The following is a 16712-nucleotide window of genomic DNA, read 5'->3' on the forward strand; positions in this document are numbered from 1 at the left end:
ACAAAATCACATCACAAACTACTCATTAATCCCCCATCACTTCACAAGTACTATTTTCAATCAATAAGCCTATTAACAATAAATAGAACGCACATATTCAATCCATCATCCAATTAAACTCAATATGCAACATGCCCAAAGCAATATATCACTTCAATATTTAGTACCAAATTCATATAATTTCATTCCATCCTTCCATATACCTAACTCAAATTATAATACATATCAACATATTTGCTGTCCATGTACATCAATCCAACACAGTTACAATACACAAAGATTAATAAGCTTCATTCATGGTTCCACACAACCCAACCTTCAAAATCACTAAATTCAATCAGTAGGCCTATTAATAATAAATACAACACACATATTCAATTCATCATCCATTTTTACTCAATATACAACAAACCTAAACAATCACATAACTTCACAAATCTCCAACCGACACAATAATCATGTTTCACAATTTTCCAACCTCCACAATCCTATCACTTCACAATCACTATATTCAACCAATAAATCTATTATCGATGCATATAGGGACAAAGACTAAATCCATAATCCACTTAAACCCCACATAGAACAAACCAATACAACCCCATACTTCACAATCTCTATTCTTCACTTACAACTCCATTTCAATCCCAACCACACCTCACTTCTTCTCAGTCTAACACAATCAACACAATCAATATATATATATATATATATATATATATATATATATAATCTGTCCCTAATTTCAACACAACACCATACACATCCATACATACTCATTGATCTCAATCAATAACGTAACTCAATTTAAACAAAGATGAGAGGTATACCAAAACTGAATGGCGGTTGCGTGGTGGTTCGTGATCGTATTAAAGAGGCATGGATTTGGTCTGATGTGAGACCCCGAATTTTTGCTAAGTTTCCGTTCGTAATTATTTTGGATATTATTTATTTATTGGATTTTTGGCTAAGTTTTTTTGGAAGTTCTTTATGCCACTTTCTAATTTTGTCAGATTTGGATCTTAAAGTGTAAAGTTAGAGAGCCTACAAGAGGTAAATAGAAGAAATCGGCCCATGAGAATCGGCTCTTGAGGATCTTGGCCTTGGAAGGCTCAAGTTGACCCTTTGGATAAGGAGGAGGCGCCACTTGGCATTGGGAATGAGTTTTTGGTCTTTGTGGAGAAAGGACTAAAATGACACTTATCAACCATGCATTGGATCCTTAGATAAAAAAGTGGAAGAAGAAAAAAGGACTTAGGGTTTTAGTTGGGAGGTGTAGGCGCCACTTTTGCAAGGCACAAGGTTCTAAATGGGACACATGTCAAGCTTAGGATAAAAAATGACTTTTAGAGTTCCAAGATGCGTCATATTTGGGAAGACAAAAAACATGTTCCTAGAAGATTTTTTGTAAGGGACATGAAGCATGTAGCCAACGGTAACAAGAGGGGGAGAGGAAGAGACTCAAAAAGTGACATTGAGAATGACACAAAAAGTCACCTCAAGTGATTTGGTGATTTCGGCAAGCCCAAGAACCCACACACACCCTCACATTACATGTCAACCATGCACAATAGAAGAGTGTCTTAGAGGATTAGGGTTTTGAGGAAACTACCTTTTGACCACCTAGTTCATTGAACCAAGACAAGAGATGAAGGGTAAGATGGGAAGTGAAGCAATAGAGGGCTTCGGATTTGAGGGAAGAAGGCACATGGCACACACAACTCCAAGCAATCTTTGGTCTTCCCCATGCAATTCCATCATGAGGGAAAGGAAAGAAAATATTTGCCAAGTATCCTTCATGCATTGGTTGGTGAAAAGCAAAAGGGAGATACTATATATAGGTGTAGCCGAAAATGGGAGGGCTCTTTTGCTCAAAAGTTCTCTTGCTTTTTCATTAGAAGTTTCGGCCACCACCTTTCTCTCTAAAGTCTTCACTTTCTCACTAGCCAAACACCACCACTCTTACCACCATTCTCGAATATTATCAAGATTTCTTCTTCAATATTTCGAGTAGGAGCATAGCACCTGAATGTAAGAATCCCTTCACATTTTCTTGATGAACACGCACATCCAAGTGAAGAACTCATCTCTACATTTTTTGGTTTTAGGATTTTCTCACACAAACACATATTTTCACTCTAGAAATTAGGGTTTTCTGTTCAAGGAAGATGGAACTTGAAGTGTTTTTTATGTTATGAACACATGAGCATCTGATCTAGGGTGGAGCAAGGGCACGGTTTCTACTTAGAAGAAAAAATTAGGGTTTTGAGACCCCAAAGGTCTCGGCTCTAGGGTTTTTGGCATGAGAAAATGGTTTTGAAAATATTAGACACTTTCACTCATATTTCGAGATTAGGGTTTTGTTTTATGTCTTCTAATATGCCACACTATGCTTTTCAGATTCTTGCTATTGTATTCATTGGACTTTTGTAAGTAAACGTCCAACTTAGTCTTGATAACACTTGCATATATTGTGTAAACTCTTTCTTGTATTTTATTCCTCGAATCTTGTCATCTTACTGCATCTATATACACAGTTTATATATTGTGTAAACTCTTGTTTGTGTTTCGTTGCTTGAATCTTTTTATCTTGTTGCATATATATTCGGTCTTGGTTAAAGGAATGAAATGCCATGTTTTGTGATGCTTTGGTTGAAAAAGATTTTGAGAATGCCGTATAAGGGTTTCGTTCTTACATTGTATATGTGCTAAGCATGTTTGTTTTAACATAAGATTTGTGTGGAAGCATGAGTTATGAGTTGTGATGATAAAAATCCATGTTTTGGAAGGCTTGGATGGATCGGCCAAGACCTTATTAGGGTTTTGAAAATCTATTTTGATGTTTCCAAGTGTGAATTGAATATGTTTACATGTATTCGTCATTGATTGCATGTTCTAATATTTTCAAGCCATGTTGCAAGATGCATGTTGTTCTTTGGGCTATATGGTTTGGCTTTTACATGTTGTATGCGTATGATAAGTGCTTCATCATATGTCCAAGTCTTATGCATTTGGGTCTATCTTTTCAAAAGAAAGAGTCAACATATGTTTTATCATGACCCCAAATGCTAGGACAGAGAAATATCCTAGTGGAACTCCTTGTTTACTCTGGAGTGTTTAAAGTCAAATGGAGACGCTTGGATCGACGAAGTACCGTCGACGGGCCTCGAATGGATCCTATGGAAGGATACCAAAGCGAGGTTGTACCTAAAACTAGTGGGTGCAATACGGTGAAGACGAAATAAGTGAACTGAAATAAAAGAATATGTTTATGATATAACATAGTTACCTCGATCAAGTAGATCGATGATTGATGCGGTAACTAGCGGGAAACACACGGTGCATAGGAGAACCATGAGGTATCCAATCATGTGAATTATATGATACGACCAAGGCATTTGAGCTCTATGATATGGTATGATATGATATGTCATGATACGATATGACATGATATGTTATGCCATGTTATGCTATATTATTATATGATATGAAATGATGAAATGTGATCTCAATATGACAAGTTATGAAATGATAAGGAAATGTCATAATATGTTATAATATGAACAAGAACCCGAGCTCAAATGATATGAACATGTGCTAAGAGTTTAAAAGATGAAAAAGTTGTTTTATGAGAAAGTCTATGTTGCATATGGCAATGTTTTACGTCAAAGTACATGTCCATGCATTCATTTGTGATTTGCTTTTATATGCTTGTGATATCTGTGGTATGTTTACTGTTTACTTACTGAGATTTTTCGAAATCTCACGGTAGTAGTTTTCACTACCATTCCCCACTCAGAATGGTAGAACTTATGAGAAGTGTAGGAAACCCCGATGACGAAGCGGAAGAGGACAGCACTCCCTCCAGATAGGATAGTACCTAAGATGGAAGTGAACTCTTCTAGGCCCTCCATCTAAGAGTAATTAGAGACCATTGGCCAGATTATTACCAAAGTACTCAAACTCATTGACGAGTTAAAGCGACTCAAAATCCGTGGCAAGGACCGGTTCTTAGAAAAGAAGATGAAGCCTAAAAAGCCATGAAGTCTTAAGATGGAAATCTTTTGTGGTTTAGACAATATTTTTACGCGATCCCGTGCTTTGGGGAAAAACTTTACGATACTCTACTTGCTTTGGGAGTCTTTTGAAACATAACTCTTTTGAAAGTGTTTATGCTTATATAAAGGTTTTGGGATATTTACACTCATTGTTACAATGTGTCTTATTTATTTTGCCACTGTGCTTAAGTAGATAGAAAAGAATTTTTTCGCTACGATTTTTATTGCATATTGCTAGAATGTTAGGTGCATTGCATCTTAACTGTCATGTACAAGGGGTATGTAACCTTGTGTTACATGTCCCAACGCATTCGGTCACCGTCAAAACCCAAGTGGGGGCTGGGGGCATCGCAGGCGGTGGTATTAGAGCAATTATGTCTCTGGGTAAACCCACAAGTTTTTCAAGCGAATTTCTTGGTACCAAAGCTAGGCTTCAATCTTGTAGTTATAAGCTTTGATCTTATAGCTATAGGCTTGAATCTTGGAAGAGTCGGATCGAGAAGGAGTACGCATGGAAATTCGGGGATGCAATGGATGGAAGCTGGTGTTTTCCTTCTTAAGAACGATTGACTCACGATTGGCTTTATGCGTTGCAAGAGAAAGAAGAAGTCATGGTGCGAAATCGACGAGACGATGCTTCTATGAGGCGTAGGAAGCAAGATACTAGAAACTAACCATTGGAAAGAGGTCAGGCTATAGCGGAGGCTATTCGCCAAATGACAGAAGTAGTGAGAAATCAAAATGGAGCAAGGACAAAATGTTCAGCAAGACCCCCACAGAGGAGATGCTCGGGGATGGCCATTTGAGAGGTTCTTGGCATATCGATACCCGAGTTTCTTGGGATCGGAAGGAGCTTTGCGAGCCAACAAGTGGCTCATTGATTTGGAACGTACCTTTGATATCAATAGATGTACAGAGGAACATAAGGTTTAGTACGCTGGACATCTACTTCAAGGAGAGGTCGGCATATGGTGGGATACAATACGACAGTTATTGGCCCGAGAGTTGGGAGATATAGCTACGCTCACTTGGGAGCAGTTCAAGAAGAAATTCAATAGTCATTTCTATTTGGAGACACCCAAGCAGTAGATGGCGTTGGAATTTTCCAACTTGAACGCAATATGATGGTCAAACAGTATTCAACCTAATTCATGGAGTTGGGAAGATTTTCCCCTCATTTGATTTGAACAGAAAAGATGCAAGCTAGGAAGTTTCAAGACGGATTGCAACTAAGGATTCGAAATCAAGTTGAGTGCTCGCAGATCGAGGATTTCCAAGAATTGGTGAATGTAGCGTCTATTGCGGAAGCGGACTAAAGAAGCCTGATTTCTCAAGTTCATATGAATCGGAAGAGAGGAATGCCCTACTCGCCAGGAAAAGACGTGGGAAAGAGGAAGGATCCCTATGTTATTGATAAGGGAAAAGGAAAGGTAGTTGGGAATGCAATACCGATTACAGCACCACCATGTAGAAGATGTGGACGAAGGCATAGTGGAGAATGTCGACTCGCAACGGGAACATGTTTCAGAGGCGGTCAGACTGGTCACATGATCCGAGAATGTCCACAGAACACACCTGCAAGAAGAAAACCCTCGTGAAAGCTAAAGTTAGTGCGATCACACCAAGAGAGGTGGATTTGGAAACAGACGAGGCGGCTGATGTCGGAGTAATTACCGGTAATATTTCCAAACCCTATCTTGATTAATAGATAGAATGGCTAAGAGATTTAAGTAATCATAGTTATCTCTTTTAGGTAAGGTTAGATTGAGGCAACGTATGCTTTGTTTGATTCTGGAGCATCACGATCTTTTGTGTCTTAGGACTATGTTCAAAGATGTAAGCTATGTATGGAACCTCTGTCTCAGAAGGTTCTTGTAGCAATACCTGATGGGAAGATAGTTGGATGTACTCGTATGGTTAAGGATTGTCTGTTGGAAGTCGCGGGTTTGACCCTAACCGCTGACTTAATTATTTTCCATCTAATGTGATTGTCTACTAGGAGCTTTGGTGAGGAGTGCGACGGTGGTTTGAGGATTTGCAAATACTGGAGGTGCCTCGATTCCAGTCTCTTAATGGTGGTGTTTGGTGGTGCCGCAAGCGGTTGTGGGTGGCGGCCGAAAATGAGAGAAAACTTTCTTATTCACGTTGATCTTAATCAGAACTTGCCTTATCAGAACATATCACAAGATTTGCATCGAGTGATTCTAATCATATCACGAGATTTTCATCAAGTGATCCTTATCTTATGAACTCTTATTTTATCCTTGTTCAGAGGGTGGACACAACACGGTTCCCCTTTGCACCGCGTGTTCCTGCTAGTTACCGTACCATCAACGATCTGTGCACCATGATGAATATATCATAAACAGAGATTCATATTAACTCGACCTTACTTCATCAGGTTACATGCCTTATGCACCCACTAGCATTAGGTGCTTCCTCGCTCCGGTATCTTTCGAAAAGAATCTATTTAGGCTCGTCGACGGTACTTTGTCGACCCAGGGGTTACCACTCCATTCTTAAGCACTCCAGAGTGGACAGATGAGTTCTACTAGGACATTCCTCCACCCTAGCGCTTGGGATCATAATAAAAAATTTAATCCATTTTCTTCGAAAACACTTTCTTTGAAAACACTTTTTTTGAAAACACTTTCTTTTGAAAATACTATTCCCCAAATGCATGTGACATGAGACTTATAATATGCGTACTTACACTTGACATATGACATATGAAATTCCATGCATGAGATAACCAAGCATAACATATTCATTTCATAGCATGATAATATAAACCATATGAGATATCAAAATATATACATGAACCCATGAAAAAGGGCCTTGGCCGAAACATACAGATGCAAAACATGAAGATTCATCACTTAAACAATCATGTGGTTCCCCCTTTGTAACGTCGAAATCCCTCTCTTGAAACAATCCTCCCTTGTTTGGCACGAAGGAAAGTGTGAGAAAGTAGAGGAAATCTCTAAGTGGTCGTGTAAGAGAGTGTGGAGAGAATGAGAGTATTTAACATCTGAGAATGACAAAGGAGAAAAGCCCATGAGCGTGTGACTCCTCTCCCTTTATATAAAGTTCTCCAACAAAATCTCATTGGTTACTAATGACCCATTACATGAAGGATAAGTGGTGACTTTTCTGATACATGTAGGACAAGTAGCGTCTTTTTTTATGCATGTAGGACAAGTGGCGCCTTTTGTTAGGTTATAGGAAACACAAAAGTATTCTTCAAATGAATAATCTTGCCAAGTGGCGTGGCTCCTTGGAAATTCGAAATCCTCTTCACTTTCCTAGGAAATCTAAGAATATCCTTGCATGGACGCCATGTGTCAAAGCCACTCCATTCTCTCCTTGGGAAATCCAAAAGTTCCTCTGCATGAGTAACATGTGGTGTGGTATCTTGTCAAAATTTGAAATCCTAAGAGGCTCATTAGGCATGCTCCCCCATATGGTCCAAATTCAATGAATCTCTAGAAAAAATTGTAATTTAATAAATCATAACCCTAGGCTTGAACTTTGTAGACTTATGCATGCTTGCCAAGTGGCAAAAGACATGTAGGATGTAGGTGTGTGTTCCCCGTGCATCCTTCCCTTTCCCCATGCACCTCTTCCTTTTCTCATGTGTCTTTTCCTTTTCCCATGTGTCTCTTACTCTTCCCTAAGCATGTTCCCTAGGTGGCTCTCTCACTTCCTTATGCTTCTCAAGAACTCAAAAGATGACATGTGGCAATATGGTGGCCGAAACCCTGGGGGTACAAGTGTAATTTTCGTGCATTGTCTCTTCCACTCCCTTCTAGAACTTTTTCCTCTACTTATGCATGAATGAAAAATGGCAAAATTTCAGAAAATAACTTGGGTGAGCGTGTGGCTTAGGAATGCAAAAGTCTCTTAGTGTTCTAATATAAATCCTTTAAAAAATCTCACATTTGTCTTCCCTATGCAAAATCTTCTTTGAACTCACAAAAATCTTGTTGGTGCTTGAATAGTCCATTTGGGTTCCCGAAACCATGTCCCCTTATTCTTTCTCATCCATTTTTACATCTAGGTTCAATGTATCTAGGTGTGTGTCGAACCTTACATCCTCTTTCATGTGAGACATGTGGCATGTGGCATGTAGACTTATGCATGCTTGCCAAGTGAGGTGTGCATGTGAGACATGTGGCATGTGAGTAGGTGAAATGGGCATGTGCCCTAGGTGTGTGTCAAATCCTACATCCTCCTCCATCTCCTTAGCTTCTTCTAGAAACCGTCAAGCATGTTTGTCATGTGGCACCAATGTGTTAACCTAGGTGCTTCTTCCCTAGGTTTCACTTCCTTATACAAGATTTTGCCATTTCTCAAAATAAAACTCTTCACATTTCAGTTGCATACATGACACTTGGCCAACTCTTCTAGAAAGCCGAATCCTCTCTTGCTTTTTCCACTTTTTCTTCTAGAAATCCAATATATGCTTGACAAGTGTCATCATTGTCTTTTCTCAAAGTTCCAAATGAGAAGTGCTTTTCAAAAAATGACCAAAACTCCTTCTTAAAGCCAAGTGGCACCATCTCCTTACCTAGAGGGTAAACTTGAGCCTTTCAAAGCCAAAGTCCTTAATGGGCCGAATTCTTATGAGTCTTTTCTTCTATTTTTATCTTGAGAGCTTTTAACTTAGAACTCCACGATCCAATCCAACAAAAATTAGAGAGTGGCATAAATAATTCTTCCAACACTTAGCCAATAACCCAAATAAATAAATAAACAATATCCACCAAAATTATTAATGGAATCTTAGCGAAAATATAGGGCATCACAATGAATATTAAATAATATTCTTAAAAAATAAAATTATTTAAATAAAATGATTTTTTAAAAGTACAATATTTTTGGGATTCCAAAAATTTAAGAGGCTTATTTGAAAATTAGGTTTGGAGGTTTGATTCAATAACACTAAAGATACCTCATTTAAAAATTTTTTTAGACTTTTAAAATAGTTCGAAGATTTTAAAATATTTGGCTCAATTTAAAAATCATCTGTTAGATTAAAATAAAGATTTGAGATTTAAAATGATTAGGCGGGGGCTAGTGGCCAATCCGAGAGAAAAATGAGCAGTTGGTCACATTATCATCATCTATATCACACACTAACACATATAAATATGAAGAATAAAAAAAATAAACAAATAATAAACTAAGGCAAAAAAAAAAAAAAAAAAAAAAACAAGTATTAATGCGCAATACTACTGTAGTTGTTTACGTAATTTAAATACTACTGTACAAGTACTACTATTTTTTCTTTATATCTTATGATCACAAAGAATATTTACGAAAAAAGAAACAAAAAACATGCAATGCACAAAAGAAACGATCTATCTCCCTTAATCGATATATTAGCACTCCCAATGGATGTTCTATAATGTGTTTTTCTTTAAAATATAAAGAAATGCTCTTAAAGTTACCTTCCAATGGATCTTCTATTTTTAAAAAAATTTACATTTTGCTACAGGGAAGCCTCTACATCTGGAGGAAGTTGTTCATGCTCGTAAACTTTTTTTATTAATTTCCCACATATCTAGAGGAACCTGGAGGAAGCCGCAAGTGTTGAAATATGCTTACCTGTTGATAATTTCACATATCGTCATATTGCTCTAGGCAAGTACTGTTGGAATGGTGATATTTGTAATAATGTGGATATCAATTATTTGTGGTGATATTTATGTAAAAGTTTAAAAAAAATTATAATAATAAGATGAAACTATTTCTATATTCAAACGAGAACTTAATAATTTCACTTAGATATCAATTATTTGTGGTGATCTTTAATAATTTTTTTTATATAAGTGATATTTAATGAAATTGAGTCTCACATATCACTTATTTAATAAAATGACAATTATCGAGAATGGATGTTCTCATAATATACTTTGAAGATATTTTCATTGTATGATCTCATCTTTTTACTTTTTGAATTAATTTATATTTTGGTTTAGCTTATAAATTTGGATTAATTTTAAAATAGCACACAATTATACGATATTGTATATAAAGAGATGTTGTAAATATAAAAAGATATGAGGATATCATAGGTAATTAGATAAAATATTTGAAATGAATAAAAAATATTAAAAAATATAATATTTAAATGATACGAAAAAAAATAGATAAGTTAATATATGATATATTGTAAAAGTCAATATGTAAAATAGAAAAAATAAATTTTGATGATATATTTTAAAAGATACGATGAAGAAATTATTAGGATTGCTCTTAAATTCTGTCTCTTAAAAAGACTCTTTTCTCTAGCTCCTATGCTCACTGAGAGTCAATGAAATGTTAAAAATGACCAGAAAGAATAACACGAAATATTTAGAAGAAGTCGTCGGAGGACATGATGGAATTGAGGAGGTCACATGAGCGGTCTTGGGCGAGGCGGAGGGCCTCGAGGACGCGTTCAAAGACGTCGACATAACAGGGGATGCGGAGGACGCCCTTCTGCTCGTAGCCGTACTCCTGAGCCGACTTGTTAAGCAGCTTGACGAAGATCGGGTGGTTGAGCAGCTGCGCAGACACCACGAACAGTTCTAGCTCATCGCCCACGTAGACCGGCACATGCCCCTGGGGGACCATCTGGGATTTTGAAGAGGACCGGCACAGCTTTGCTCGGAAAGTCTCCCCCCGGCGCGGCTGTCTGGCCCTTTGTGGGCATGATGCGAATCGCACCGGAGCAGGCTGTACTGGGGAGAGTCGGAGACTTGGGATAGCCGGCCGATCAGCTGTTTCATGTTTCTGCAGAATAAGAAGAATTAGCAGCACAGGAATCCAACCAACCAAGTCTTGAGGATGGCGAAGAAGGAAGGGAAAGTGAGTGTGGAGAACGTGAAAGGGTTGAGGGGAATATATAGAGGGCAAGAAAGGCAAAGACAAAGGAGGGTGTAGGCATTGGAAGGTGACGAGGAGAGGAATGAATGGTTGGGAGCTACAAGTAGGCGTACCTTAGAGGTACAGTTGGAAGGATAAATTGTATTTATCAGCCATCTTTAATACAAGTTTAATAAAATATTTATATAACATAATTTAGTTTATAAAAAAATATTAAAATTTAAATATTATAAATCAAATTTTATTATTTAAATAATATAAATAGTATGTTTTACATACCATGAATAACTCCTTAAATTTAATTTGTAGAGCATGATAAGCATTGAGTATGCACGTCTTCCAAGCCTACATAAGAGCAATCTATTAATATTTTTTTAAAAATAATTGGTCTATGTGTCCTTACAAAATTAAATTTCAACATGAAATATCTTGATATGGTAAATTAAATTGTAAAACACTTTTTATTATAAATTTGATCAAAAGTAGGGGTGTAACGGGTTCAATTTTGTATAAAATTTAGGATCAAACCGGTATTCATTAGTTTTGTATTTTCAAAAACCGATTACACATAGGTTACCTTCCTAAACCAGTATCTCCGACTTTTTCGGTTCTGGTCCGGTTCATTCCGATTTTTCAGTTTTAATAAAATGCAAATTTGTCATAAAAAATCTGTTTCAAAAAAAAAAAAAAAAAACTGCTTTAAAAAAATCTGTTTTATTAAAAATCTGTTACTATTTACAAAAATCTGCTTTATAAAAAAATTTGTTATGTAAAAAATAATCTGCTATAAAAAAACTGCTATAAAACAATTTAAAAAAAACTGCTATAAAATGTTATTAATATATATATTTTATGTTTAAAGTATATGATCAAATAATTTTTCATGTTTAAGATTAAAATTTTATGTTATAAATTATAATAACATAATCTTATATATAATTACAATTTATATTATTATATATTATATATATATTTCATATAATATAAAAAATATTATATATAATATTAAAAAATTAATTTAAAATATACAATATAGTGAACCGGTCTAATCGGTCTGGTCCTAAAAAGCATAGAACCGGAACCAGACCAGTACCGGCCGGTTTTGGAATTAAGGGAACCGGTCCTGGATCGGACCGGTCTAAAACTAGACCGATTCCACCGGTTCGGGCCGGTTCGGTCCGGTTTTCTGATTTATTTTTACACCTCTATTCAAAAGTATCATATTAAACTACATTATATAACTTTTATAAGATCTCTATATAGATCTAGCAATTCTTTACATTTTTAGAAAGTAATTTTTTTTTATGGCTTCTACGTGGCATTTTGATGTACATCTATAATATTCATTCATTTATCAATTATTAAATGATTATCAAAATAATAATGATTAAAATGATAACAAGCAATATTTTTTCATCTACAATATCTCGCACTCTTTCCTTACTTTTCCTTTTTGGCCAAGTAGTGTATTTTAATATCACCTTCGCTCAACTCTATTAATATATATGACAATATTTATGGATCATTAAATTAGTTTTTATTTTTTAAAATAAAAAATTCAAGTATTAATCATGTATCATATTATATTGTCACAGCAATATCTGAGTAATATGAGAATAGTATATAATATTTTTTTAATAAAAATATACTAAAAATGTAACAAAAATCATAATTAACTCAAATCATACATGATCATTTTTAAAAATTTAAATTTCCTTATGAATTTATTATCATTCTAGATCCATCATTATTTCATGTGATTCATTTTATTTAACTTTTAGTATACGTACTAGAAGTGTTTTATAATTTAAAGAATAATGATCCAAATAGCTAAACATAAATATGAATTACCATTAAGCAGAAAAGAGAAACAGAGTCTCCACTCTTTTCTCTCTGGAAAAGGGGTGGAGTGTGAGTAGTGTGTGAGGCACGTGAGGTAGTTATAACAGAAGAGAAGAAATCTAGAGGTGGTCCCTGCTGTTTAGGGAAAGTTTTTCTGGCAGTCAGGAGGCAGAGAGGTATGGTAGGTCATGGCAGAAAGAGAGGAAGAATAGTCTGGTGACACCATTTTATGTGGAATGCTAGTGCGCTCTACAGAGTGATGGAGAACTTATAGGAAATGTTGAAGGATTTGAGGTTGCGAGACAAGGAAAGAATGAAGATTGAGATTGATGATGATATATCAAATGATCTGTTGCTGAAAGAACATAGGTCTCTAATGGGGAAATTCTGCTTGACAAGGTTGATTAGCAAGGAGGTGTTGTAAACCATGTTGGCAAAAATTGATAAATAAAGGGTATGGTCGGGGAGACCATGGTTGTTTGACAACCAACTACTGGTTCTGAAGAAATTTGATGGTTTTACTCCTCTTAAACAAGTTGGGCTTGATTCAGAGAGCTTTTGGGTGAGATTTCACAACCTGCCGTTATCCTGTATGATAGAAAAAGCGAGGGGAACAAATTGGGGGTATGGTGGGAAGAGTGGAGAAGGTGGATGTGCATGAAGATGGGAGTGGATGGGGGAATTATTTGAGAGTTCAGATCCATATGGATCTAACTCAACCTCTGGCAAGAGGTAGAACTCTGACGGTCAAAGGAAATACTATTTGGGTCCCATTTAGCTATGAAAAGATGTCAAGAATATGCTTCTTGTGTGGCTGTATTTATCATGGGACTAATGGATGCAATGAAGGGATAAATCCTGAAGGAGAAGAGAATCAATATGGTCAATGGTTGAGGGCTACGCAGTACCAAAGGAATAAGTTCTCTAGCAATGCTTCCAGGAGATATAAGGAGGGTAGTAGGTGGAGGAGGGAAAGGGGAAACATGTTTCAATTTGGAGGTAGTGGGGGAAAACTGAAGAGGAGGGCAGTAAGGAAAGGGAAGTGAATGAGGGTGGCAAAGGAGAGAGTGAAAAAAGACAGGAAAGTATAAATGGGGTTAGTGAAAAATCAAAGGAATGTAGAGAGGTAAGGGTCTTCGTCGAAGGAAATATGGTAGAGGGAGAAAGGGAAAGGCTTTCTGCTGCCTTGATGCCTAAACAGGATGGTTTAAGTGAAAGGGGAGATAATTTATTTCAGGAAGTTATCATAACATACCACAAGATTTACAACGAGTGATTTTTATCATATCACGAGATTCACATAAAGTGATCCTTAACACATAAACTCTTATTCTTGTTCAGAGGGTGGACACAATACGATTCCCCTTAGTATCGCTTGTTCTTGCTAGTTACCGCACCATCAACGGTCCGTACACCGTGATGAATACGTCATAAACAGAGATTCATATTAACTCGACCTTACTTCGTCGGGTTACATGCCTTATGCACCCACCAGTGTTAGGCGCTTCCTCGCTCCGGCATTCTTTGAAAGTAATCCATTAGAGGCTTGTCGACGATACTTTGTAGACCCAGGGATTACTACTCCATTCCTAAACACTCCAAAGTGGACAGAGGAGTTCCACTAGGACATTCCCCTGCCCTAGCACTTAGGGTCGTGATAAAAAATTTAAACCTTTTTTCTTTGAAAATATTTTTGGAAACACTTTTACCCAAATGCATGTGACATGAGACTTAAAACATGCGCACTTACACTTGACATATGAAATGCCATGCATGAAATAACCAAGCGTAACATGTTCAATTCATGGCACGATAATATAAATCATATGAGATATCAAAACACATACATGGAACCATGAAAAAGGGGCCTTGGTCGAAACATATAGATGCAAAAACATGAAGAATCATCACTTGAACATGCTTCTTCGTCCAACATATTTGCTTAGAAATCAAAACATAACAAAATGAAACACAAAATCATGGTATTTGGCCAAGATTCGAAACTTCCAAAACATGGTATATCCGAATCATCAAGTAACACAAATCAACCACATTGTTTTCCTTAAACCGAAACATGCATAGAACATTCTTGTCATTTTCATCTTAAACCAAACATACCATTAATGTAATATTCATATTCCAAGATCACATAAGCATATTCAAACAAACAAACAAGAAATAGCAAACAAAGCAAACATAACAATGGAAGGATTTACACAATTATATACAAATATTAACGAAGAGTAAGTTGAGTATATACTTACAAACATCCACGTAAGGAAATACTAGCAAGCTGTAAATCCGAATGTGCTTCATTAGAAAGTGCCTAGAAAAATCCTATTTTGTGTTCTTGAGTGTGTGAGGATTTATAGGGCATTACTTGATCTCAAATCATTTGGCCTTTAGGGTTTTCTTTTGTCAAAACCTCTTCATTTCACTCATGGAGTAAAACAAGAGTTGAAACAAGATGAATACATCCCCTACCATTCGGCTTCAAGGGTTCCTTGGAAACCCTCAAACCTTCTTTCATAAGAATGGGTAGAAGTGTGTGTGTTTCACCATTCTCGAAATCTTCATGAGATTGGAACCTCATTTTAAGTTGAGAATGTGACTTGTGTGTGCAAACTAGGGAAAACCGATCCTTACCTTGTCTATTCTTGATGGTGGCAAAATCCTCTCTTGAAAAAGAATCTCCCTTGTTTAGCTGGAAAGAAAGTGCGCGAAAGTGCAAGAATCTTCAAGTGAAGATGTGAGATGGATGTAGAGAAGTTGAGAACATATGCAAAACTCGAAAATGCCAAGAAGAATGTCTTGAGCGTGTGGCTCTCTTCCCTTTTTATAGAACTTTCCTTAATCCTTCATTGGTTGGTTGAAGTCCATTGCATGTAAGACAAGTGGCATTTCCCTCTTCCTTTCTCTCTAGCCGAAATTCTTGGTGTTCCCCACCTTTGGATTGCATTGGGAAGGCAAAAAGGCTTGGGTGGCATGTGGGTCTTCTCTTTAGTCGAAATCCTCCTCTTCCTACTATGTCCCTTCCAATTCCCAACTAAGTGCAATGTACATTAGGGCAAAGAGGGAAAATCGCTCCTTGTCTCTTCCTTTTCCCAAGAGATGAACTTTGCATGAATGACACATGGCATAGGTGTGTGCCATGCCCTAGCCGTCCACTCTCTATTCCACTTCCCAAGTTGATGCTTTATCTCCTTGTGCTCCTTCCCTAAGTGACTCCTCATGTGCCATTGGTCTAAAAATAACCTAAGTGACAAGTGGCAAGTAAAGAGGTGCATTGGAAATGTGGTAGCCGAAATCCTAGGGGCATATTTATCCTTTGATACAAGAGTCCCTTCATCTAATCTTCTAGAAGCTTAACGCATGCTTGACACTTGGCAAATTTTAACAAAAATTCAAAATCCCATGTGTCCCTTTTGGTCTCCCATGCATATTTTCTAAAGAAACTTCCTTCCTCTTCCCTAAGCTTCCATTTCTAAGAAATCTACCTTGGAACTCGAAATAAGGCCAAAACAAGTTTCTAAGCGTGTGGGAAAATGGGTTGGCCAAAAATTCTTTAGTCTTCCTAGGTTTCTTTTATCCCTTGATTCTTCTAGGAGGTTTCTATCATGTTTACAAGTGACAAGTCCTCTAGGGTAGGCGTGAAAGCCACCTTTTGGTGTTTCCTTATACTTCTCTCTCTCTTTTAGCCCACTATCATGACCAGATTCATAGTGCAACATGTGAATGACACATTCCACTAGTGACTAAGGTTTGGGCCATGTACCTAAAGCCATTGGGCCAGAGTTTCTAAATAGGGCCGAAAATTACAAAGCAATCTAGGGTCACTCCCCTCTTGGGCTCAAATCACTAAATCAAAGACTTTAAAGCCTTCCAAAGTAACTAAGACTCTTAAAATGCCATGGCAACCAAGAATGAATTCTATGGGTC

General features: G+C 36.8%; 1 pseudogene; it reads right to left on the reverse strand.

Annotated features, from left to right (window-relative positions):
- Positions 1-10331: 10331 nt before the first annotated feature.
- On the reverse strand, positions 10332-11028 carry LOC121237667 (annotated as a pseudogene).
- Positions 11029-16712: the final 5684 nt, after the last annotated feature.

The sequence above is a fragment of the Juglans microcarpa x Juglans regia genome, chromosome 6S (genome assembly GCF_004785595.1).
Source record: "Juglans microcarpa x Juglans regia isolate MS1-56 chromosome 6S, Jm3101_v1.0, whole genome shotgun sequence".
NCBI classification, from domain to species: domain Eukaryota; kingdom Viridiplantae; phylum Streptophyta; class Magnoliopsida; order Fagales; family Juglandaceae; genus Juglans; species Juglans microcarpa x Juglans regia.